At 34.9% G+C, this 27,067-nt stretch overlaps 10 non-coding genes across 10 annotated transcripts; 3 read left to right on the top strand and 7 right to left on the bottom strand.

Annotated features, from left to right (window-relative positions):
- The first annotated feature begins 1,562 nt into the window (after positions 1–1,562).
- TRNAS-UGA (transfer RNA serine (anticodon UGA)) lies at positions 1,563–1,645 on the top strand. The gene has a single exon. It is a non-coding gene; the product is annotated as a tRNA-Ser (tRNA).
- Positions 1,646–2,114: 469 nt separating this feature from the next.
- TRNAS-CGA (transfer RNA serine (anticodon CGA)) lies at positions 2,115–2,196 on the bottom strand. Its single transcript has one exon. It is a non-coding gene; the product is annotated as a tRNA-Ser (tRNA).
- A 1,854-nt stretch (positions 2,197–4,050) lies between these two features.
- Positions 4,051–4,133, top strand: TRNAS-UGA (transfer RNA serine (anticodon UGA)). The gene has a single exon. It is a non-coding gene; the product is annotated as a tRNA-Ser (tRNA).
- Positions 4,134–4,604: 471 nt separating this feature from the next.
- Positions 4,605–4,686, bottom strand: TRNAS-CGA (transfer RNA serine (anticodon CGA)). The gene has a single exon. It is a non-coding gene; the product is annotated as a tRNA-Ser (tRNA).
- A 2,407-nt stretch (positions 4,687–7,093) lies between these two features.
- On the bottom strand, positions 7,094–7,175 carry TRNAL-CAA (transfer RNA leucine (anticodon CAA)). Its single transcript has one exon. It is a non-coding gene; the product is annotated as a tRNA-Leu (tRNA).
- Positions 7,176–18,939: 11,764 nt separating this feature from the next.
- On the bottom strand, positions 18,940–19,023 carry TRNAS-CGA (transfer RNA serine (anticodon CGA)). The gene has a single exon. It is a non-coding gene; the product is annotated as a tRNA-Ser (tRNA).
- Positions 19,024–21,430: 2,407 nt separating this feature from the next.
- On the bottom strand, positions 21,431–21,512 carry TRNAS-CGA (transfer RNA serine (anticodon CGA)). Its single transcript has one exon. It is a non-coding gene; the product is annotated as a tRNA-Ser (tRNA).
- A 2,403-nt stretch (positions 21,513–23,915) lies between these two features.
- Positions 23,916–23,997, bottom strand: TRNAS-CGA (transfer RNA serine (anticodon CGA)). Its single transcript has one exon. It is a non-coding gene; the product is annotated as a tRNA-Ser (tRNA).
- A 1,853-nt stretch (positions 23,998–25,850) lies between these two features.
- TRNAS-UGA (transfer RNA serine (anticodon UGA)) lies at positions 25,851–25,933 on the top strand. Its single transcript has one exon. It is a non-coding gene; the product is annotated as a tRNA-Ser (tRNA).
- Positions 25,934–26,403: 470 nt separating this feature from the next.
- TRNAS-CGA (transfer RNA serine (anticodon CGA)) lies at positions 26,404–26,485 on the bottom strand. The gene has a single exon. It is a non-coding gene; the product is annotated as a tRNA-Ser (tRNA).
- Positions 26,486–27,067: the final 582 nt, after the last annotated feature.

Here is a 27,067-nt window from a genome sequence, read left to right as displayed (position 1 = left end):
TTTCTATACTATAATTTCAGTAAAATTTAATCAAATATGTTCCATCATTTCAAAGGTAAAACCCTACATTCTGAACATGTTTTGAATCAATGTGAGGATTTCAAGTCTAACATCCATGTGGCCATGGAAATACTTGCCTTCTCCGATGGTTCTCTAATATATTTTCAGACCCACAGTTTATATGCTTGCTTTCAAATGTGGGAATGGACTTTTAATGGCTGATAGACGTTTGAGGTACAGAATATTCAGCAATCGAGAAAGGTTTCATCAGAGCTTTTTAGGGGAACATGGATATTGTCAATCTCCTTGGAAACATCCAGTTCTGTTTATTTCAGTTTTGATATTGTTTTGACACAGTTATACCAAAGGAAACTTTTTGGAATGGGTTTGACTTCAAGATCAAGAACTATGTAATCTTAGGTCAATGAAAAGAAAGACATAAAGGGCATATCCCGTAGGGCAGACAGAGGTGTGTGAGCTCCAATGACCTTTCTGCCCAACTGCTGTTTGGCCATGTTCCAGAAATCAGTAATCCCGTTGAGGGTTAAACAGAGTTTCAGGAACCGGTGACTTTCTGTAAGGCAGTTTGTTGGCAAGGAAGCTTCCCCACAGCTTACTAAGCAGGTTGAAGACCCCTCTTACTTCCAAGACTCTGCCTATAAATTGCAGTTCCCAAAAAAAGTCTATGAAATGAGCAGTCTACTGTGATCAGAGTTTGCCCACTGGTTAAAACATTGGACTTTCAGCCATCAAACTTTCAACGCACATGTTAAAATCTTGTCTCTTGAGGTTCACTTTGACTAACTTCTGAAAAAAAGTAAACCTTTATTTTTACACATAAAATGGATCAACCGATTTAAAAATGGGTGAACCCTTCATTTTCTAATCTTTGGAACTAAATTTGTTTCACAATTAAAACTAAAATGTAAATTACTTGACGTTTCCAGGACATTGGCGATTTCCTTTATTCTTCTCAGGAAGCTCTGATCAGACCTGTCTATGTTTCTGAATATGCTCTGCCCAAAACGTCTATCTGCAAATCAAAAGTCCATTACCACATTCAACCACAAGCAGAAAAACTTATTTCCAAAAGACATTGGAGAACCATCAGAAAAGGCTACAAGGCTCGATGGCTACATGAACGTTAAACTTGAAATCCGCATTATGGTTCAAATTATGTTCAGAGTGCAGGGTTTTACCTTTGAAAAAATGAAACTTAGCTCATGAATGTTTAGTGAAATCAAAATATAGAAAAAGTTGATGAAAAAGAAAAAAAATATATACAGATTAATTCCCTGGTTGCATTCTGTTGCAAACCACAAATTGAACAGTAAAAAATATCTAGTAGACCACATCTCATTATGCCCAAGGATACCACGCTTTTATCATTTTTTTCATGCTGATATGAGATCGCACCTTTCTCTATCAGTAAGTCAAGCAAGATTTCTTTCCTATGACCATATTGTCAATATAATCAAAGTAAACTTAACCCAACACCTTCTTTTAGACCTGACACTTAAGTGAATTTTGCAAAAACATCTGATAACTTGCTGTACAGATTGGCTGTGGTGGCCGAGTGGTTAAGGCGTTGGACTTGATATCCAATGGGGTTTTCCCTGCACAGGTTATAATCCTGTTCACAGCGATGTATTTTATAAATATTAAACAGAGATGTTTAACTTCCTTCAGAAGGAAATCCCTATAAATCTATGGTTGAGAAAAGTCTAAAATCATTGTGAAAATGAATAACTGCCATCTACAATACAAATGTCTTTCTTGTTAGACTCAAAAATAGTAAGATATATGAAATAAGTGAAGGTCTATATTTCTCATGACGCCGACTACTTCTTTCCATGTTCCAAGAAACCTCAGATCAGACCTGTCTCTGTCTCTTTTTTAACTATTTGCCAATAAAAGCATACTTTACAGCTTTATAAGTAAATTGAAGACCCAAATAAAGTTTTATTAAAATAAAAAAAGTGTAAAAAATGAACTAAACAGTTAAATTCCCAAGTTCTTGCTTCTTTTTGCTCAAATCTCAACTATAGTATTATAGAGATTTATCTCTAAAGGAAATTAATTTTCTCCTTCATATGTGTGGGTGTAAACGACAGCACTGTGAATAGGATTTGAACCTGTGTGGGGAGACCCCATTGGATTTCGAGTCCAACGCCTTAACCACTCGGCCATCACAGCCAACCTGAACAATAATAAATCAGATGTTTTACAAAGATCATTCTAGAGCAGGACATAAAACAAGGTTTTGGGTTAAGTTCTCTTGAATCTCTATCTCATGGTCACAGGGCAGAAAAACTGCTTGACTTACTGAAAGTATAAGGTGTAATCTCAGGTCAATATAAAGAAGCTGATAAAAGCTTCATATCCTGGGACACACAGAGATTTGGTCTACTAGATGTATTTTACTGTTGAAAATTTTTTTCACAAAGAATGTAACCAGGGAATTAACTTGAGTATTTTATTTTCTTTTTCTATACTATAATTTCAGTAAAATTTAATCAAATATGTTCCATAATTTCAAAGGTAAAACCCTACGTTCTGAACATGTTTTGAATCAATGTGAGGATTTCAAGTCTAACATCCATGTGGCAATGGAAATACTTGCCTTCGCCGATGGTTCTCTAATATCTTTTCAGACCCACAGTTTATATGCTTGCTTTCAAATGTGGGAATGAACTTTTAATGGCTGATAGACGTTTGAGGTACAGCATATTCAGCAATCGAGACAGGTTTCATCAGAGCTTTTTAGGGGAACATGGATATTGTCAATCTCCTTGGAAACATCCAGTTCTGTTTATTTCAGTTTTGATATTATTTTGACACAGTTATACCAAAGGAAACTTTTTGGAATGGGTTTGACTTCAAGATCAAGAACTATGTAATCTTAGGTCAATGAAAAGAAAGACATAAATAGCATATCCCGTAGGGCAGACAGAGGTGTGTGAGCTCCAATGACCTTTCTGCCCAACTACTGTTTGGCCATATTCCAGAAATCAGTAATCCCGTTGAGGGTTAAACAGAGTTTCAGGAACCAGTGACTTTCTGTAAGGCAGTTTGTTGGCAAGCAAGCTTCCCCACAGCTTACTAAGCAGATTGAAAACCCCTCTTACTTCCAAGACTCTGCCTATAAATTGCATTTCCCAGAAAAAGTCTATGAAATAAGCAGTCTACTGTGATCAGAGGTGGCCCACTGGTTAAAACATTGGATTTGCAGCCATCAAACTTTCAACGCACATGTTAAAATCTTGTCTCTTGAGGTTCACTTTGACTAAGTTCTGAAAAAAAGTAAACCTTTATTTTTACACAAAAATTGGATCAACCGATTTAAAAATGGATGAACCCTTCATTTTCTAATCTTTGGGTCTAAATTTGTTTCACAATTAAAACTAAAATGTAAATTACTTGACGTTTCCAGGACATTGGCGATTTCCTTTATTCTTCTCAGGAAGCTCTGATCAGACCTGTCTATGTTTCTGAATATGCTCTGCCCAAAACGTCTATCTTCAAATCAAAAGTCCATTCCCACATTAAACCACAAGCAGAAAAACTTATTTCCAAAAGACATTGGGGAACCATCAGAAAAGGCTACAAGGCTCGATGGCTACATGAACGTTAAACTTGAAATCCGCATTATGGTTCAAATTATGTTCAGAGTGCAGGGTTTTACCTTTGAAAAAATGGGACTTAGCTCATGAATGTTTAGTGAAATCAAAATATAGAAAAAGTTGATGAAAAAGAAAAACAATATATATACAGATTAATTCCCTGGTTGCATTCTGTTGCAAACTACAAATTGAACAGTAAAAAATATCTAGTAGACCACATCTCATTATGCCCAAGGATATAACGCTTTTATCATTTTCTCCATGCTAATATGAGATCACACCTTTCTCTATCAGTAAGTCAAGCAAGATTTCTTTCCTATGACCATATTGTCAATATAATCAAAGTAAACTTAACCCAACACCTTCTTTTAGACCTGACTCTTAAGTGAATTTTGCAAAAACATCTGATAACTTGCTGTACAGATTGGCTGTGGTGGACGAGTGGTTAAGGCGTTGGACTTGATATCCAATGGGGTTTTCCCTGCACAGGTTATAATCCTGTTCACAGCGATGTATTTTATAAATATTAAACAGAGATGTTTAACTTCCTTCAGAAGGAAATCCCTATAAATCTATGGTTGAGAAAAGTCTAAAATCATTGTGAAAATGAATCACTGCCATCTACAATACAAATGTCTTTCTTGTTAGACTCAAAAATAGTAAGATATATGAAATAAGTGAAGGTCTATATTTCTCATGACGCCGACTACTTCTTTCCATGTTCCAAGAAACCTCCGATCAGACCTGTCTCTGTCTCTTTTTTAACTATTTGGCAATAAAAGCATACTTTACAGCTTTTTAAGTAAATTGAAGACCCAAATAAAGTTTTATTAAAATAAAAAAAAGTGTAAAAAATGAACTAAACAGTTAAATTCCCAAGTTTCTTGCTTCTTTTTGCTCAAATCTCAACCATAGTATTATAGAGATTTATCTCTAAAGGAAATTATTTTTCTCCTTCATATGTATGGGTGTAAAAGACAGCGCTGTGAACAGGATTTGAACCTGTGTGGGGAGACCCCATTTGATTTCGAGTCCAACGCCTTAACCACTCAGCCATCACAGCCAACCTGAAGAACAATAAATCAGATGTTTTACAAAGATCATTCTAGAGCAGGACATAAAACAAGGTTTTGGGTTAAGTTCTCTTGAATCTCTATCTCATGGTCACAGGGCAGAAAAACTGCTTGACTTACTGAAAGTATAAGGTGTAATCGCAGGTCAATATAAAGAAGCCGATAAAAGCTTCATATCCTGGGACACACAGAGATTTGGTCTACTAGATGTATTTTACTGTTGAAGTTTTTTTTCACAAAGAATGTAACCAGGGAATTAATTTGAGTATTTTATTTTCTTTTTCTATACTATAATTTCAGTAAAATTTAATCAAATAAGTTCCATCATTTCAAAGGTAAAACCCTACATTCTGAACATGTTTTGAATCAATGTGAGGATTTCAAGTCTAACATCCATGTGGCCATGGAAATACTTGCCTTCGCCGATGGTTCTCTAATATCTTTTCAGACCCACAGTTTATATGCTTGCTTTCAAATGTGGGAATGGACTTTTAATGGCTGATAGACGTTTGAGGTACAGCATATTCAGCAATCGAGACAGGTTTCATCAGAGCTCTTTAGGGGAACATGGATATTGTCAATCTCCTTGGAAACATCCAGTTCTGTTTATTTCAGTTTTGATATTGATTTGACACAGTTATACCAAAGGAAACTTTTTGGAATGGGTTTGACTTCAAGATCAAGAACTATGTAATCTTAGGTCAATGAAAAGAAAGACATAAAGGCATATCCCGTAGGGCAGACAGAGGTGTGTGAGCTCCAATGACCTTTCTGCCCAACTGCTGTTTGGCCATATTCCAGAAATCAGTAATCCCGTTGAGGGTTAAACAGAGTTTCAGGAACGGGTGACTTACTTTAAGGCAGTTTGTTGGCAAGGAAGCTTCCCAACAGCTTACTAAGCAGATTGAAGACCCCTCTTACTTCCAAGACTCTGCCTATAAATTGCAGTTCCCAAAAAAAGTCTATGAAATAAGCAATCTACTGTGATCAGAGTTGGCCCACTGGTTAAAACATTGGACTTGCAGCCATCAAACTTTCAACGCACATGTTAAAATCTTGGCTCTTGAGGTTCACTTTGACTAAGTTCTGAAAAAAAGTAAACCTTTATTTTTACACATAAAATGGATCAACCGATTTAAAAATGGGTGAACCCTTCATTTTCTAATCTTTGGGTCTAAATTTGTTTCACAATTAAAACTAAAATGTAAATTACTTGACGTTTCCAGGACATTGGTGATTTCCTTTATTCTTCTCAGGAAGCTCTGATCAGACCTGTCTATGTTTCTGAATATGCTCTGCCCAAAACGTTTATCTGCAAATCAAAAGTCCATTCCCACATTCAACCACAAGCAGAAAAACTTATTTCCAAAAGGCATTGGAGAACCATCAGAAAAGGCTACAAGGCTCGATGGCTACATGAACGTTAAACTTGAAGTCCGCATTATGGTTCAAATTATGTTCAGAGTGCAGGGTTTTACCTTTGAAAAAATGAGACTTAGCTCATGAATGTTTAGTGAAATCAAAATATAGAAAAAGTTGATGAAAAAGAAAAAAAATATATACAGATTAATTCCCTGGTTGCATTCTGTTGCAAACCATAAATTGAACAGTAAAAAATATCTAGTAGACCACATCCCATTATACCCAAGGATATAACGCTTTTATCGTTTTCTTCATGCTGATATGAGATCACACCTTTCTCTATCAGTAAGTCAAGCAAGATTTCTTTCCTATGACCATATTGTCAATATAATCAAAGTAAACTTAACCCAACACCTTCTTTTAGACCTGACTCTTAAGTGAATTTTGCAAAAACATCTGATAACTTGCTGTACAGATTGGCTGTCGTGGCCGAGTGGTTAAGGCGTTGGACTTGATATCCAATGGGGTTTTCCCTGCACAGGTTATAATCCTGTTCCCAGCGATGTATTTTATAAATATTAAACAGAGATGTTTAACTTCCTTCAGAAGGAAATCCCTATAAATCTATGGTTGAGAAAAGTCTAAAATCATTGTGAAAATGAATAACTGCCATCTACAATACAAATGTCTTTCTTGTTAGACTCAAAAATAGTAAGATATATGAAATAAGTGAAGGTCTATATTTCTCATGACGCCGACTACTTCTTTCCATGTTCCAAGAAACCTCAGATCAGACCTGTCTCTGTCTCTTTTTTTTTTTAACTATTTGCCAATAAAAGCATACTTTACAGCTTTTTAAGTAAATTGAAGACCCAAATAAAGTTTTATTAAAATAAAAAGTGTAAAAAATGAACTAAACAGTTAAATTCCCAAGTTTTTTGCTTCTTTTTGCTCAAATCTCAACCATAGTATTATAGAGATTTATCTCTAAAGGAAATTAATTTTCTCCTTCATATGTGTGGGTGTAAAAGACAGCGCTGTGAACAGGATTTGAACCTGTGTGGGGAGACCCCATTGGATTTTGAGTCCAACGCCTTAACCACTCGGCCATCACAGCCAACCTGAAGAACAATAAATCAGATGTTTTACAAAGATCATTCTAGAGCATGACATAAAACAAGGTTTTGGGTTAAGTTCTCTTGAATCTCGATCTCATGGTCACAGGGCAGAAAAACTGCTTGACTTACTGAAAGTATAAGGTGTAATCTCAGGTCAATATAAAGAAGCCGATAAAAGCTTCATATCCTGGGACACACAAAGATTTGGTCTACTAGATGTATTTTACTGTTGAAGTTTTTTTCACAAAGAATGTAACCTAGGAATTAATTTGAGTATTTTATTTTCTTTTTCTATACTATAATTTCAGTAAAATTTAATCAAATATGTTCCATCATTTCAAAGGTAAAACCCTACATTCTGAACATGTTTTGAATCAATGTGAGGATTTCAAGTCTAACATCCATGTGGCCATGGAAATACTTGCCTTCGCCGATGGTTCTCTAATATCTTTTCAGACCCACAGTTTATATGCTTGCTTTCAAATGTGGGAATGGACTTTTAATGGCTGATAGACGTTTGAGGTACAGCATATTCAGCAATCGAGACAGGTTTCATCAGAGCTTTTTAGGGGAACATGGATATTGTCAATCTCCTTGGAAACATCCAGTTCTGTTTATTTCAGTTTTGATACTGTTTTGACACAGTTATACCAAAGGAAACTTTTTGGAATGGGTTTGACTTCAAGATCAAGAACTATGTAATCTTAGGTCAATGAAAAGAAAGACATAAAGGGCATATCCCGTGGGGCAGACAGAGGTGTGTGAGCTCCAATGACCTTTCTGCCCAACTGCTGTTTGGCCATGTTCCAGAAATCAGTAATCCTGTTGAGGGTTAAACAGAGTTTCAGGAACTGGTGACTTTCTGTAAGGCAGTTTGTTGGCAAGGAAGCTTCCCCACAGCTTACTAAGCAGATTGAAGACCCCTCTTACTTCCAAGACTCTGCCTATAAATTGCAGTTCCCAGAAAAATTCTATGAAATAAGCAGTCTACTGTGATCAGAGGTTGCCCACTGGTAAAAACATTGGACTTGCAGCCATCAAACTTTCAACGCACATGTTAAAATCTTGTCTCTTGAGGTTCACTTTGACTAACTTCTGAAAAAAAGTAAACCTTTATTTTTACACATAAAATGGATCAACCGATTTAAAAATGGGTGAACCCTTCATTTTCTAATCTTTGGGTCTAAATTTGTTTCACAATTAAAACTAAAATGTAAATTACTTGACGTTTCCAGGACATTGGCGATTTCCTTTATTCTTCTCAGGAAGCTCTGATCAGACCTGTCTATGTTTCTGAATATGCTCTGCCCAAAACGTCTATCTGCAAATCAAAAGTCCATTCCCACATTCAACCACAAGCAGAAAAACTTATTTCCAAAAGACATTGGAGAACCATCAGAAAAGGCTACAAGGCTCGATGGCTACATGAACGTTAAACTTGAAATCCGCATTATGGTTAAAATTATGTTCAGAGTGCAGGGTTTTACCTTTGAAAAAATGGGACTTAGCTCATGAATGTTTAGTGAAATCAAAATATAGAAAAAGTTGATGAAAAAGAAAAAAAATATATACAGATTAATTCCCTGGTTGCATTCTGTTGCAAACCACAAATTGAACAGTAAAAAATATCTAGTAGACCACATCTCATTATGCCCAAGGATATAACGCTTTTATCATTTTCTTCATGCTGATATGAGATCACACCTTTCTCTATCAGTAAGTCAAGCAAGATTTCTTTCCTATGACCTTATTTTCAATATAATCAAAGTAAACTTAACCCAACACCTTCTTTTAGACCTGACTCTTAAGTGAATTTTGCAAAAACATCTGATAACTTGCTGTACAGATTGGGTGTGGTGGCCTAGAGGTTAAGGCGTTGGACTTGATATCCAATGGGGTTTTCCCTGCACAGGTTATAATCCTGTTCACAGCAATGTATTTGATAAATATTAAACACTGCTGTAGATAGGGGAGAAAAAGGCGCAATAGGGTTTTACCCGGTTTATAAAGGGAAAAAGGGTAAAGACAGTGCACTCACCTGGCCGGGTTGTGCCAGTCACAACCCCTTTGTTAGCGTGGATTAGCGCTTGGGTGGTTCAGCAGCGGCCCCGTTGTGGATGAATATTTTTGATATAAAGGGCTGGAAGAACCGGGTTTGATGCCGCGCTAAAAACCACGAGCAAGTGTTAATTAAAATTATCCTCTTTTATTTAGATCATTCCTACGCGTTTCAGAGGCTCCTCTGCCTCCTTCCTCAGGGAAAAGAATCTTACAGACAGAGAGGGTTTATCCTTATGAAGTAGCGAAACAGAAAAAAACCAATCATGACATCATCATTACATATGTTCCTGTGCGATGACTCATTGCCTCGTGGAGTAAAGCTATGTTATGATACATACAACAATGATTTTAAAATATTACGCATAAGAGACAATGAACATTATTAAAGAGTAAAATGAATGAAAAATAAAAATAAAAATAAAAATTAAAAATTCTTATTTGAATAAATGTTTGTCTGAGTTTCATTTAAAAAAATGGTCTTTATATGTATATGAACAAATGGAGAAGTTATTTTATATTTTATTTATTTATTTTATTTATTTATTTTATTTTCTTTTGTATATATAAGGAAAGGAAAAAGTTCTTATTTATGTATGAGAATGTATATGAGAAAAGAATGAACTGAGGGAAAGAGGATTATTTCCCGTATCCGAGGCAGATTCAAACCCATAGATTTGTGTCTGTGTTCTCATGCGCTATTAAACTACCAATGCTCCATATGACTTGGTGTTGAGAACAAACACCGGTAAACTCCTGGATGATTAGGAGATTAGAAAAAGGTGTATATTTAAGAAATTCAAAAGTATAGAAAGATTCAAGTTTGTGACATGCTATTAAGTATATATGGAATTCAGTATATATAAGATTGTGAAGATTTATTACATTGCCTTCTAAAGGAAATATATTTGATATAGTTCAGATTAACGATATGTGATGGTGTATTTATAAAAATATAATAATGAGTGATGTTAATCGATATGATTCCATTATGGGGGATGACATAAAAAAAAATGAGTATGCAAGTTTAGAAATAGAAATGAAGAGCGAAAAACTGTGATGCACATACGTGAAAAGACAATTTCTCTGTCTGGAAGGGTGAAGTGAGTTCAGGCCGTGGGAAAAAATGGACCGCGCATGATCATAATATATATAAGGAGCAAGTTCCTCACTGAAGGGGGTGATGTGAGGTCAGACCATGGGAAAGGAAATAAGTGCATAAAGTGCCAATTCATAAAAGGAACAAGATGTTGGAGATAATGAGAAGGGGTGTGAAAGGTATTAGCCGGCAATAAGAAGTCGGGGAGTGGAATCTAATTGGATTACAAACCCATGTGAATATTAGAATATATGACAATTGTGAATATCAATATGGGATGTGACACAAAAATTACGAGCAAAGGTATAAAATAAGCATAGGGATCTCTGTACAGAACAACTATACATACATACATATCAACACATATATATGTATATGTGTATACACATGCGTGTATATCTATACGAAATCAGGAAAATTACTGAAGGTCTAGAGAAGAATTTAGAATAAGGATACAAATATATAAAAATATGAAAAAAATATATATATATAATAAATATACCCTGATTATACAATAAAGATATGTGAATGTGTATAAAAATATGAAAATATATCAATATAAAGATATAGTAAAAATATATATTAAGCAAACAAGATAAAAAATTCATGAAAGTGTCTGAAAACAGGACAAATATGTATTCTCCCAAGAAATATATATATATATATATATATATATAAAAAATATGCATAATATGTGAAAAAGGTAAAAACTGAAGTTTTGAAATAAGAATGGATTAAATTATAAATAAACCTATGAGCACTTGGGAATGTTTGGAAACATAAATGCTTACAGTTACAATAAAAACATACACTATAAAAGCATAATTCATCAAAAATAATGAAATTTCTAAGGGAAAATAATTATAAATATATAAAATTCTTTTTGAAAATCCTTATTAAAATTATTTTTTAAAAAACTTTTTCAGAAAAATATATATAATAGGATATATGATAGGATGATAACACTAAAAACAAGAGGAAGCTGTGAGAAACGATGTCAGTTAAGAACCTAAACATGACACATAGAATAGATCAGCTACCCGAGGAAATTGTGTATGATCTTAGCATTAAAGATAAAACATGGGGATGCAGAGGCGGTAGTTAATAGAACAGATCAGTCACTTCGTTTAAGCCAAAGGGCTTCAGTGTATTTAACCTGTGTATCCAAAACGTTTCCTTTCTGCTAAGGACCTCTGCTCTATCCTTCACACTTATGGGAATCTGTTCTATTGGTGTTATTTTGAAATCTAAACTCTTATTGTGAAAAATTGTACAATGTTTAGATAAACCATGTTGTAAAAAAAATTTCTTAAATATACACCTTTTTCTAATCTCCTAATCATCCAGGAGTTTACCGGTGTTTGTTCTCAACACCAAGTCATATGGAGCATTGGTAGTTTAATAGCGCATGAGAACACAGACACAAATCTATGGGTTTGAATCTGCCTCGGATACGGGAAATAATCCTCTTTCCCTCAGTTCATTCTTTTCACATATACATTCTCATACATAAATAAGAACTTTTTCCTTTCCTTATATATACAAAAGAAAATAAAATAAATAAATAAAATAAATAAATAAAATATAAAATAACTTCTCCATTTGTTCATATACATATAAAGACCATTTTTTTAAATGAAACTCAGACAAACATTTATTCAAATAAGAATTTTTAATTTTTATTTTTATTTTTATTTTTCATTCATTTTACTCTTTAATAATGTTCATTGTCTCTTATGCGTAATATTTTAAAATCATTGTTGTATGTATCATAACATAGCTTTACTCCACGAGGCAATGAGTCATCGCACAGGAACATATGTAATGATGATGTCATGATTGGTTTTTTTCTGTTTCGCTACTTCATAAGGATAAACCCTCTCTGTCTGTAAGATTCTTTTCCCTGAGGAAGGAGGCAGAGGAGCCTCTGAAACGCGTAGGAATGATCTAAATAAAAGAGGATAATTTTAATTAACACTTGCTCGTGGTTTTTAGCGCGGCATCAAACCCGGTTCTTCCAGCCCTTTATATCAAAAATATTCATCCACAACGGGGCCGCTGCTGAACCACCCAAGCGCTCATCCACGCTAACAAAGGGGTTGTGACTGGCACAACCCGGCCAGGTGAGTGCACTGTCTTTACCCTTTTTCCCTTTATAAACCGGGTAAAACCCTATTGCGCCTTTTTCTCCCCTATCTACAGCACTTTCCTGTCCGGGTTCTGGCTTCTGGACCAAGACCCCTTTATTGTGGAGATTCGGCTGCAGAGGGTTTTTGCGTTCCCAGCAATATGGATTACTACAGCAATCGGCTATCGTCCAGAGAGAGATTGATCCTCCAGACGGTTGGTACACCGATTGACAGCACCACAGAAGCCAATATGGATTTGGGTACTTCCTTCTCAGAGGAAGACACTATCCTCATGAGGAAACTCTTTCATGTTTTAGAAGACCATATGAAAGTAGAACTACATTATAGCCTGGATGCCAGGTTCTTAACTATTTATCTAGAGGAAGGATTATGTCCAAGAGGATTCCAAGTCAAGCGTGAATCCCCTTTTCCACAGGATGAAACTTTTTCAGCTAAATGGGATATCATCTTTAAAGACTGCATGAGAGGTATGCTACAATGTTTACATGAAAAACGAACTAACATTGCTGTAGATTCCACGGTAAAAATTGCAGGATTATATGAAGAACTTTCTACCTTTGCATTGCATCCTGATTATAAAAGTTTGAATTCGGCCCTCAACACACGCCTGTTACAATTAGAACATGACACCATCATCAGGAAGTCTAAAAAGCTTCAAAGAGACAGGCAAGATAGTCATCAGGCCAGATCTAATCCTCCAGGTGAGAAATTGCTTTTCCCACCCAGGACTAATAGTTTCAGGAGATACAGCTCCTCTACCAATAATAATCATAACAGTAGTAAAAGTTTTGTGAACAGTAAGTTTCATAAACAGAATAGAGCTCGGCTGAGCACCACTACAGATTCCAATATCAATATTTCGACATCTCAGGTTCCAAGTCCAGAATTCCAAGTCCCAAACATTACATCTAATTCTAATAAATCATCAAAACCACAAGATAAAATAGACCAGCTTGCTGATGAAGTTTTCTTGCAAGCTAACATTTCTAGACAGAAAATAAATAAGATAACTCCTACTATCGACCCCCCGACCTCTAAAAATGATACCAATTCACTCCCCTCTAACTCCTCTTCCCTCAATCCGGATGAGATTCAAGCACATTTAGCCAAAATCAGGCTCCAAATAGAGAGGATTAGAAAGGAAAGGGCACTAATTGATCCAGTGGTTTATACCAATACAGAAAATACTCAAGATACCGACTTTATTGATTTATTGAATCTTTCCATTCATAATGACGACGTCTCACTACCAAATACACAAATGCCGATAGCCCCAATTAATATACCAATGGCAACAGATAAAATAGTGATTGACAATACAAATATGTCAGAACCTTTGGTTCCTTTTTTACCTTCAGTTAAAAGCCAAAAAACAAATACTTTGACTGATTTTTTAGCCTTAAAATCGTCAACCAAAAAAAGAAAAAACTCTTTAGAGGAGTCAGAGCAGGATCTAAATTACAGCAAAAAAGAGAGAAAGACCTGCTGAAAAAAACTAAAAACCGAAAGAAGAATTTTAATGCCCATATCCATAATCCTCAGGAAATTAATGGTACCACCAAAAATAGAAATATATTTAATCTATCTGATCACATTCTTGATAAAGTTGAAATCCAAGTTTTAAATAAGGGTTTATCTTTTTGTCCATCATCTAGATCCAAGGACTTTGATCTTTTTCTAGATGTTCAAAATTATATTAGGAAATTGACACTTAAGAGACACTTTCTCTTGAAAGGTGACACTGTTCCCATCGCTACCACAGAGTCATGCCCATACTGTCATACTGCTGTTAAAGCCAAATCCAAATTTTATCCATTAGCGAGCCAGGGGCATTTTTTAAAGACTTTTTGTGACCTGGTGTTAACGGATTTAAAAAAAACTGTCAATCAAAAGAAATTCTTCAAACAAAACCTGTCACAAAAGGAAAGAAAAGCTCTAAACAAACTCAAAACCAATGGAAACATCGTTATTCGAGCAGCAGATAAGGGAGGAGGAATAGTCATTCAGAACAAGGTGGATTACATTAACGAGGCACTCAGGATCCTTTCTGATCCATTGTATTATGAAGTTGTAAGTAATGATAACTATAATACTGCCATTACAGCCTATAAAATTTTGATCCAAAGTGCAGTCGATTCATATATACTGAATTCAACTGAAAAGAAATTCCTACAAATAAGAAATCCAACAATGGCTTTCTTTTACCATCTCCCTAAAACTCATAAAAATTTGTATAACCCCCCGGGCAGGCCTATCATCTCAGGCATTAATTCTCTAACAGCTAATTTAGCACATTATGTTGACCTGTTGATGCAGCCTCATGTATTAACCCTTAACAGCCATCTCAGAGATTCATCCCATCTCATTGAACATTTACAGAAAATCACATGGAAAAAATCCTATATGTTCGTCACTATAGACGTTGCATCTCTCTACTCGAATATACAACACCACCTGGGGCTGTTTTCTTTTTCTTTTTTCCTAGCAGATGATAGTAGAATTCCTCCTCTCCAAAAAAACTTTCTTTTAGAAAGCATGAGTTTTATACTCAAAAACAATTACTTCACTTTTCTGGAAAAACTTTACCATCAGCGGGTCGGCACAGCGATGGGGTCAAAAGCTGCATGCTCATATGCTAATCTTTTTATGGGATTATTTGAAATGTTGCACATAGAAAATGGCAGATTCAGTGATAGTTTAGTATTATATAAAAGATTTATCGACGATCTATTCATAATTTGGGACTGTGATTTTGCAGATATCAATAATTTCCTAGACAACTTGAATAGTAATGACTGGGGTTTGTCCTTTACATCGGTAACGCATAAGGAAGAAATTAATTTTTTGGACTTAACCATCTTTCATAACAATGGTGAAATCCATACAAAAAATTTTTTTAAACAAGTTGATGCCAATGGGTACATCCACTATGGGAGTGAGCATTATGTGAAGTGGCTATCTAATATTCCTCCAAACCAATATAAGCGCATAAGGCGGAATTGTACCACTGACAGTGATTTTAAAGAGCAAGTAGGGGTTCTAAGGGAGCGGTTCCTAGAAAAAGAATACCCTAAGACGCTGGTCCGGAGAGCTTATCAAGAGACTTTAAAACTTAAACAATCTGATTTGATCAAGAGAGATTCTGATCCTTGCTCTTTGAGGGTTTTGAAGGACAAAGGACTGTTGAAACCTGACAAAGGGAAGCAGGAGTTTGCTCTGAATTTTATTACTACCTACAGTGGGGATAATGTCAGTATAAGGGATACCCTTGCTAAACATTGGGGCATTTTGCTCAATGATCCCATTTTAAAGCCTTTTTTACCCTCCAAGCCAGGGGTCACCTTCAGGCGGGCCCCTACGATCAAAACGATAATAGCTCCAAGCAGGCTTAAACCTGAGATACTGAACCCAGATCCCGTGTCATTAGTGGGTTCTTTTAAATGTGGCTCAAAAAATTGCTTATGCTGCAAGAGCATTTGCCATGGGAGGACTACTTTTTGTTCTCTAGGGAATTCGGAAAATTTCAAAATCAATAATCGTCTAACATGCCAGTCTGACCATGTTATATACCTGGTTGACTGTTCATGCGGCAAACAATATGTGGGTAGGACATCTCAGGCACTCCACAATAGGCTGAACTCTCATCGCTACAATATAAGAACAGGTTTTTTACAACATGGTTTATCTAAACATTGTACAATTTTTCACAATAAAAGTTTAGATTTCAAAAAACACCCATAGAACAGATTCCCATAAGTGTGAAGGATAGAGCAGAGGTCCTTAGCAGAAAGGAAACGTTTTGGATACACAGGTTAAATACACTGAAGCCCTTTGGCTTAAACGAAGTGACTGATCTGTTCTATTAACTACCGCCTCTGCATCCCCATGTTTTATCTTTAATGCTAAGATCATACACAATTTCCTCGGGTAGCTGATCTATTCTATGTGTCATGTTTAGGTTCTTAACTGACATCGTTTCTCACAGCTTCCTCTTGTTTTTAGTGTTATCATCCTATCATATATCCTATTATATATATTTTTCTGAAAAAGTTTTTTAAAAAATAATTTTAATAAGGATTTTCAAAAAGAATTTTATATATTTATAATTATTTTCCCTTAGAAATTTCATTATTTTTGATGAATTATGCTTTTATAGTGTATGTTTTTATTGTAACTGTAAGCATTTATGTTTCCAAACATTCCCAAGTGCTCATAGGTTTATTTATAATTTAATCCATTCTTATTTCAAAACTTCAGTTTTTACCTTTTTCACATATTATGCATATTTTTTATATATATATATATATATATATATATTTCTTGGGAGAATACATATTTGTCCTGTTTTCAGACACTTTCATGAATTTTTTATCTTGTTTGCTTAATATATATTTTTACTATATCTTTATATTGATATATTTTCATATTTTTATACACATTCACATATCTTTATTGTATAATCAGGGTATATTTATTATATATATATATTTTTTTCATATTTTTATATATTTGTATCCTTATTCTAAATTCTTCTCTAGACCTTCAGTAATTTTCCTGATTTCGTATAGATATACACGCATGTGTATACACATATACATATATATGTGTTGATATGTATGTATGTATAGTTGTTCTGTACAGAGATCCCTATGTTTATTTTATACCTTTGCTCGTAATTTTTGTGTCACATCCCATATTGATATTCACAATTGTCATATATTCTAATATTCACATGGGTTTGTAATCCAATTAGATTCCACTCCCCGACTTCTTATTGCCGGCTAATACCTTTCACACCCCTTCTCATTATCTCCAACATCTTGTTCCTTTTATGAATTGGCACTTTATGCACTTATTTCCTTTCCCATGGTCTGACCTCACATCACCCCCTTCAGTGAGGAACTTGCTCCTTATATATATTATGATCATGCGCGGTCCATTTTTTCCCACGGCCTGAACTCACTTCACCCTTCCAGACAGAGAAATTGTCTTTTCACGTATGTGCATCACAGTTTTTCGCTCTTCATTTCTATTTCTAAACTTGCATACTCATTTTTTTTATGTCATCCCCCATAATGGAATCATATCGATTAACATCACTCATTATTATATTTTTATAAATACACCATCACATATCGTTAATCTGAACTATATCAGATATATTTCCTTTAGAAGGCAATGTAATAAATCTTCACAATCTTATATATACTGAATTCCATATATACTTAATAGCATGTCACAAACTTGAATCTTTCTATACTTTTGAATTTCTTAAATATACACCTTTTTCTAATCTCCTAATCATCCAGGAGTTTACCGGTGTTTGTTCTCAACACCAAGTCATATGGAGCATTGGTAGTTTAATAGCGCATGAGAACACAGACACAAATCTATGGGTTTGAATCTGCCTTGGATACGGGAAATAATCCTCTTTTCCTCAGTTCATTCTTTTCACATATACATTCTCATACATAAATAAGAACTTTTTCCTTTCCTTATATATACAAAAGAAAATAAAATAAATAAATAAAATAAATAAATAAAATATAAAATAACTTCTCCATTTGTTCATATACATATAAAGACCATTTTTTTAAATGAAACTCAGACAAACATTTATTCAAATAAGAATTTTTAATTTTTATTTTTATTTTTATTTTTCATTCATTTTACTCTTTAATAATGTTCATTGTCTCTTATGAGTAATATTTTAAAATCATTGTTGTATGTATCATAACATAGCTTTACTCCACGAGGCAATGAGTCATCGCACAGGAACATATGTAATGATGATGTCATGATTGGTTTTTTTCTGTTTCGCTACTTCATAAGGATAAACCCTCTCTGTCTGTAAGATTCTTTTCCCTGAGGAAGGAGGCAGAGGAGCCTCTGAAACGCGTAGGAATGATCTAAATAAAAGAGGATAATTTTAATTAACACTTGCTCGTGGTTTTTAGCGCGGCATCAAACCCGGTTCTTCCAGCCCTTTATATCAAAAATAAATATTAAACAGAGATGTTTAACTTCCTACAGAAGGAAATCCCTAATAATCTATGGTTGAGAAAAGTCTAAAATCATTGTGCAAATGAATAACTGCCATCTACAATACAAATGTCTTTCTTGTTAGACTCAAAAATAGTAAGATATATGAAATAAGTGAAGGTCTATATTTCTCATGACGCCGACTACTTCTTTCCATGTTCCAAGAAACCTCAGATCAGACCTCTCTCTGTCTCTTTTTTAACTATTTGCCAATAAAAGCATACTTTACAGCTTTTTAAGTAAATTGAAGACCCAAATAAAGTTTTATTAAAATAAAAAAGTGTAAAAAATGAACTAAACAGTTAAATTCCCAAGTTTCTTGCTTCTTTTTGCTCAAATCTCAACCATAGTATTATAGAGATTTATCTCTAAAGGAAATTAATTTTATCCTTCATATGTGTGGGTGTAAAAGACAGCATGGTGAACAGGATTTGAACCTGTGTGGGGAGACCCCATTGGATTTCGAGTCCAACGCCTTAACCACTCGGCCATCACAGCCAACCTGAACAACAATAAATCAGATGTTTTACAAAGATCATTCTAGAGCAGGACATCAAACAAGGTTTTGGGTTAAGTTCTCTTGGATCTCTATCTCATGGTCACAGGGCAGAAAAACTGCTTGACTTACTGAAAGTATAAGGTGTAATCTCAGGTCAATATAAAGAAGCCGATAAAAGCTTCATATCCTGGGACACACAGAGATTTGGTCTACTAGATGTATTTTACTGTTGAAGTTTTTTTTCACAAAGAATGTAACCAGGGAATTAATTTGAGTATTTTATTTTCTTTTTCTATACTATATTTCAGTAAAATTTAATCAAATATGTTCCATCATTTCAAAGGGAAAACCCTACATTCTGAACATGTTTTGAATCAATGTGAGGATTTCAAGTCTAACATCCATGTGGCCATGGAAATACTTGCCTTCTCCGATGGTTCTCTAATATCTTTTCAGACCCACAGTTTATATGCTTGCTTTCAAATGTGGGAATGGACTTTTATTGGCTGATAGACATTTGAGGTACAGCATATTCAGCAATTGAGACAGGTTTCATCAGAGCTTTTTAGGGGAACATGGATATTGTCAATCTCCTTGGAAACATCCAGTTCTGTTTATTTCAATTTTTGATATTGTTTTGACACAGTTATACCAAAGGAAACTTTTTGGAATGGATTTGACTTCAAGATCAAGAACTATGTAATCTTAGGTCAATGAAAATCAAGACATAAAGGGCATATCCCGTAAGGCAGACAGAGGTGTGTGAGCTCCAATGACCTTTCTGCCCAACTGCTGTTTGGCCATTTTCCAGAAATCAGTAATCCTGTTGAGGGTTAAACAGAGTTTCAGGAACCGGTGACTTTCTGTAAGGCAGTTTGTTGGCAAGGAAGCTTCCCCACAGCTTACTAAGCAGATTGAAGACCCCTCTTACTTCCAAGACTCTGCCTATAAATTGCAGTTCCCAGAAAAAGTCTATGAAATAAGCAGTCTACTGTGATAAGAGGTGGCCCACTGGTTAAAACATTGGACTTGCAGCCATCAAACTTTCAAGGCACATGTTAAAATCTTGTCTCTTGAGGTTCACTTTGACTAACTTCTGAAAAAAAGTAAACCTTTATTTTTACACATAAAATGGATCAACCGATTTAAAAATTGGTGAACCCTTCATTTTCTAATCTTTGGGTCTAAATTTGTTTCACAATTAAAACTAAAATGTAAATTACTTGACGTTTCCAGGACATTGGCGATTTCCTTTATTCTTCTCAGGAAGCTCTGATCAGACCTGTCTATGTTTCTGAATATGCTCTGCCCAAAACGTCTATCTGCAAATCAAAAGTCCATTCCCACATTCAACCACAAGCAGAAAAACTTATTTCCAAAAGACATTGGAGAACCATCAGAAAAGGCTACAAGGCTCGATGGCTACATGAACGTTAAACTTGAAATCCGCATTATGGTTCAAATTATGTTCAGAGTGCAGGGTTTTACCTTTGAAAAAATGGGACTTAGCTCATGAATGTTTAGTGAAATCAAAATATAGAAAAAGTTGATGAAAAAGAACAAAAATATATACAGATTAATTCCCTGGTTGCATTCTGTTGCAAACCACAAATTGAACAGTAAAAAATATCTAGTAGACCACATCTCATTATGCCCAAGGATATAACGCGTTTATCATTTTCTTCATGCTGATATGAGATCACACCTTTCTCTATCAGTAAGTCAAGCAAGATTTCTTTCCTATGACCATATTGTCAATATAATCAAAGTACACTTAACCCAACACCTTCTTTTAGACCTGACTCTTAAGTGAATTTTGCAAAAACATCTGATAACTTACTGTACAGATTGGCTGTGGTGGACGAGAGGTTAAGGCGTTGGACTTGATATCCAATGGGGTTTTCCCTGCACAGGTTATAATCCTGTTCACAGCGATGTATTTTATAAATATTAAACAAAGATGTTTAACTTCCTTCAGAAGGAAATCCCTATAAATCTATGGTTGAGAAAAGTCTAAAATCATTGTGCAAATGAATAACTGCCATCTACAATACAAATGTCTTTCTTGTTAGACTCAAAAATGGTAAGATATATGAAATAAGTGAAGGTCTATATTTCTCATGACGCCGACTACTTCTTTCCATGTTCCAAGAAACCTCAGATCAGACCTGTCTCTGTCTCTTTTTTAACTATTTGCCAATGAAAGCATACTTTACAGCTTTTTAAGTAAATTGAAGACCCAAATAAAGTTTTATTAAAATTAAAAAAAGTGTAAAAAAATGAACTAAACAGTTAAATTCCCAAGTTTCTTGCTTCTTTTTGCTCAAATCTCAACCATAGTATTATAGAGATTTATCTCTAAAGGAAAATAATTATCTCCTTCATATGTGTGGGTGTAAAAGACAGCGCTGTGAACAGGATTTGAACCTGTGTGTGGAGACCCTATTAGATTTCGAGTCCAACGCCTTAACCACTCGGCCATCACAGCCACCCTGAACAACAATAAATCAGATGTTTTACAAAGATCATTCTAGAGCAGGACATAAAACAAGGTTTTGGGTTAAGTTCTCTTGAATCTCGATCTCATGGTCACAGGGCAGAAAAACTGCTTGACTTACTGAAAGTATAAGGTGTAATCTCAGGTCAATATAAAGAAGCCGATAAAAGCTTCATATCCTGGGACACACAAAGATTTGGTCTACTAGATGTATTTTACTGTTGAAGTTTTTTTTCACAAAGAATGTAACCTAGGAATTAATTTGAGTATTTTATTTTCTTTTTCTATACTATAATTTCAGTAAAATTTAATCAAATATGTTCCATCATTTCAAAGGTAAAACCCTACATTCTGAACATGTTTTGAATCAATGTGAGGATTTCAAGTCTAACATCCATATGGCCATGGAAATACTTGCCTTCGCCGATGGTTCTCTAATATCTTTTCAGACCCACAGTTTATATGCTTGCTTTCAAATGTGGGAATGGACTTTTAATGGCTGATAGACGTTTGAGGTACAGCATATTCAGCAATCGAGACAGGTTTCATCAGAGCTTTTTAGGGGAACATGGATATTGTCAATCTCCTTGGAAACATCCAGTTCTGTTTATTTCAGTTTTGATATTGTTTTGACACAGTTATACCAAAGGAAACTTTTTGGAATGGGTTTTACTTCAAGATCAAGAACTATGTAATCTTAGGTCAATGAAAAGAAAGACATAAAGGGCATATCCCGTGGGGCAGACAGAGGTGTGTGAGCTCCAATGACCTTTCTGCCCAACTGCTGTTTGGCCATGTTCCAGAAATCAGTAATCCCGTTGAGGGTTAAACAGAGTTTCAGGAACTGGTGACTTTCTGTAAGGCAGTTTGTTGGCAAGGAAGCTTCCCCACACCTTACTAAGCAGATTGAAGACCCCTCTTACTTCCAAGACTCTGCCTATAAATTGCAGTTCCCAGAAAAATTCTATGAAATAAGCAGTGTACTGTGATCAGAGGTTGCCCACTGGTTAAAACATTGGACTTGCAGCCATCAAACTTTCAACGCACATGTTAAAATCTTGTCTCTTGAGGTTCACTTTGACTAACTTCTGAAAAAAAGTAAACCTTTATTTTTACACATAAAATGGATCAACCGATTTAAAAATGGGTGAACCCTTCATTTTCTAATCTTTGGAACTAAATTTGTTTCACAGTTAAAACTAAAATGTAAATTACTTGATGTTTCCAGGACATTGGCGATTTCCTTTATTCTTCTCAGGAAGCTCTGATCAGACCTGTCTATGTTTCTGAATATGCTCTGCCCAAAACGTCTCTCTGCAAATCAAAAGTCCATTCCCACATTCAACCACAAGCAGAAAAACTTATTTCCAAAAGGCATTGGAGAACCATCAGAAAAGGCTACAAGGCTCGATGGCTACATGAACGTTAAACTTGAAGTCCGCATTATGGTTCAAATTATGTTCAGAGTGCAGGGTTTTACCTTTGAAAAAATGAGACTTAGCTCATGAATGTTTAGTGAAATCAAAATATAGAAAAAGTTGATGAAAAAGAAAAAAAATATATACAGATTAATTCCCTGGTTGCATTCTGTTGCAAACCATAAATTGAACAGTAAAAAATATCTAGTAGACCACATCCCATTATACCCAAGGATATAACGCTTTTATCATTTTCTTCATGCTGATATGAGATCACACCTTTCTCTATCAGTAAGTCAAGCAAGATTTCTTTCCTATGACCATATTGTCAATATAATCAAAGTAAACTTAACCCAACACCTTCTTTTAGACCTGACTCTTAAGTGAATTTTGCAAAAACATCTGATAACTTGCTGTACAGATTGGCTGTCGTGGCCGAGTGGTTAAGGCGTTGGACTTGATATCCAATGGGGTTTTCCCTGCACAGGTTATAATCCTGTTCCCAGCGATGTATTTTATAAATATTAAACAGAGATGTTTAACTTCCTTCAGAAGGAAATCCCTATAAATCTATGGTTGAGAAAAGTCTAAAATCATTGTGAAAATGAATAACTGCCATCTACAATACAAATGTCTTTCTTGTTAGACTCAAAAATAGTAAGATATATGAAATAAGTGAAGGTCTATATTTCTCATGACGCCGACTACTTCTTTCCATGTTCCAAGAAACCTCAGATCAGACCTGTCTCTGTCTCTTTTTTAACTATTTGCCAATAAAAGCATACTTTACAGCTTTTTAAGTAAATTGAAGACCCAAATAAAGTTTTATTAAAATAAAAAGTGTAAAAAATGAACTAAACAGTTAAATTCCCAAGTTTTTTGCTTCTTTTTGCTCAAATCTCAACCATAGTATTATAGAGATTTATCTCTAAAGGAAATTAATTTTCTCCTTCATATGTGTGGGTGTAAAAGACAGCGCTGTGAACAGGATTTGAACCTGTGTGGGGAGACCCCATTGGATTTCGAGTCCAACGCCTTAACCACTCGGCCATCACAGCCAACCTGAAGAACAATAAATCAGATGTTTTACAAAGATCATTCTAGAGCATGACATAAAACAAGGTTTTGGGTTAAGTTCTCTTGAATCTCTATCTCATGGTCACAGGGCAGAAAAACTGCTTGACTTACTGAAAGTATAAGGTGTAATCTAAGGTCAATATAAAGAAGCCAATAAAAGCTTCATATCCTGGGACACACAGAGATTTGGTCTATTAGATGTATTTTACTGTTGAAAATTTTTTTCACAAAGAATGTAACCAGGGAATTAACTTGAGTATTTTATTTTCTTTTTCTATACTATAATTTCAGTAAAATTTAATCAAATATGTTCCATAATTTCAAAGGTAAAACCCTACGTTCTGAACATGTTTTGAATCAATGTGAGGATTTCAAGTCTAACATCCATGTGGCCATGGAAATACTTGCCTTCGCCGATGGTTCTCTAATATCTTTTCAGACCCACGGTTTATATGCTTGCTTTCAAATGTGGGAATGGACTTTTAATGGCTGATAGACGTTTGAGGTACAGCATATTCAGCAATCGAGACAGGTTTCATCAGAGCTTTTTAGGGGAACATGGATATTGTCAATCTCCTTGGAAACATCCAGTTCTGTTTATTTCAGTTTTGATATTATTTTGACACAGTTATACCAAAGGAAACTTTTTGGAATGGGTTTGACTTCAAGATCAAGAACTATGTAATCTTAGGTCAATGAAAAGAAAGACATAAAGGGCATATCCCGTAGGGCAGACAGAGGTGTGTGAGCTCCATTGACCTTTCTGCCCAACTGCTGTTTGGCCATATTCCAGAAATCAGTAATCCCGTTGAGGGTTAAACAGAGTTTCAGGAACCGGTGACTTTCTGTAAGGCAGTTTGTTGGCAAGGAAGCTTCCCCACAGCTTACTAAGCAGATTGAAGACCCCTCTTACTTCCAAGACTCTGCCTATAAATTGCAGTTCCCAAAAATAGTCTATGAAATAAGCAGTCTACTGTGATCAGAGGTGGCCCACTGGTTAAAACATTGGACTTGCAGCCATCAAACTTTCAACGCACATGTTAAAATCTTGGCTCTTCAGGTTCACTTTGACTAACTTCTGAAAAAAAGTAAACCTTTATTTTTACACATAAAATGGATCAACCGATTTAAAAATGGGTGAACCCTTCATTTTCTAATCTTTGGGTCTAAATTTGTTTCACAATTAAAACTAAAATGTAAATTACTTGACGTTTCCAGGACATTGGCGATTTCCTTTATTCTTCTCAGGAAGCTCTGATCAGACCTGTCTATGTTTCTGAATATGCTCTGCCCAAAACGTCTATCTGCAAATCAAAAGTCCATTCCAACATTCAACCACAAGCAGAAAAACTTATTTCCCAAAGACATTGGAGAACCATCAGAAAAGGCTACAAGGCTCGATGGCTACATGAACGTTAAACTTGAAATCCGCATTATGGTTCAAATTATGTTCAGAGTGCAGGATTTTACCTTTGAAAAAATGGGACTTAGCTCATGAATGTTTAGTGAAATCAAAATATAGAAAAAGTAGATGAAAAAAAAAAAAAAATATATACAGATAAATTCCCTGGTTGCATTCTGTTGCAAACCACAAATTGAACAGTAAAAAATATCTAGTAGACCACATCTCATTATGCCCAAAGATATAATGCTTTTATCATTTTCTTCATGCTGATATCAGATCACACCTTTCTCTATCAGTAAGTCAAGCAAGATTTCTTTCCTATGACCATATTGTCAATATAATCAAAGTAAACTTAACCCAACACCTTCTTTTAGACCTGACTCTTAAGTGAATTTTGTAAAAACATCTGATAACTTGCTGTACAGATTAGCTGTGGTGGCCGAGTGGTTAAGGCGTTGGACTTGATATCCAATGGGGTTTTCCCTGCACAGGTTATAATCCTGTCCACAGCGATGAATTTCATAAATATTAAACAGAGATGTTTAACTTCCTTCAGAAGGAAATCCCTATAAATCTATGGTTGAGAAAAGTCTAAAATCATTGTGCAAATGAATAACTGCCATCTACAATACAAATGTCTTTCTTGTTAGACTCAAAAATAGTAAGATATATGAAATAAGTGAAGGTCAATATTTCTCATGACGCCGACTACTTCTTTCCATGTTCCAAGAAACCTTGGATCAGACCAGTCTCTGTCTCTTTTTTAACTATTTGCCAATAAAAGCATACTTTAGAGCTTTTTAAGTAAATTGAAGACTCTAATAAAGTTTTATTAAAATAAAAAAAGTGTAAAAAATGAACTAAACAGTTAAATTCCCAAGTTTCTTGCTTCTTTTTGCTCAAATCTCAACCATAGTATTATAGAGATTTATCTCTAAAGGAAATTAATTTTCTCCTTCATATGTGTGGGTGTAAAAGACAGCGCTGTGAACAGGATTTGAACCTGTGTGGGGAGACCCCATTGGATTTCGAGTCCAACGCCTTAACCACTCGGCCATCACAGCCAACCTGAACAACAATAAATCAGATGTTTTACAAAGATCATTCTAGAGCAGGACATAAAACAAGGTTTTGGGTTAAGTTCTCTTGAATCTCTATCTCATGCTCACAGGGCAGAAAAACTGCTTGACTTACTGAAAGTATAAGGTGTAATCTCAGGTCAATATAAAAAAGCCGATAAAAGCTTCATATCCTGGGACACACAGAGATTTGGTCTACTAGATGTATTTTACTGTTGAAGTTTTTTTTCACAAAGAATGTAACCAGGGAATTAATTTGAGTATTTTATTTTCTTTTTCTATACTATAATTTCAGTAAAATTTAATCAAATATGTTCCATCATTTCAAAGGTAAAACCCTACATTCTGAACATGTTTTGAATCAATGTGAGGATTTCAAGTCTAACATCCATGTGGCCATGGAAATACTTGCCTTCGCCGATGGTTCTCTAATATATTTTCAGACCCACAGTTTATATGCTTGCTTTCAAATGTGGGAATGGACTTTTAATGGCTGATAGACGTTTGAGGTACAGAATATTCAGCAATCGAGAAAGGTTTCATCAGAGCTTTTTAGGGGAACATGGA

The sequence above is a fragment of the Anomaloglossus baeobatrachus genome, chromosome 4 (genome assembly GCF_048569485.1).
Source record: "Anomaloglossus baeobatrachus isolate aAnoBae1 chromosome 4, aAnoBae1.hap1, whole genome shotgun sequence".
Classification (NCBI taxonomy): Eukaryota; Metazoa; Chordata; class Amphibia; order Anura; family Aromobatidae; genus Anomaloglossus; species Anomaloglossus baeobatrachus.
The sequence above is the reverse complement of the archived record's forward strand: the minus strand, read 5'-3'. Positions and strand labels throughout refer to the sequence as shown.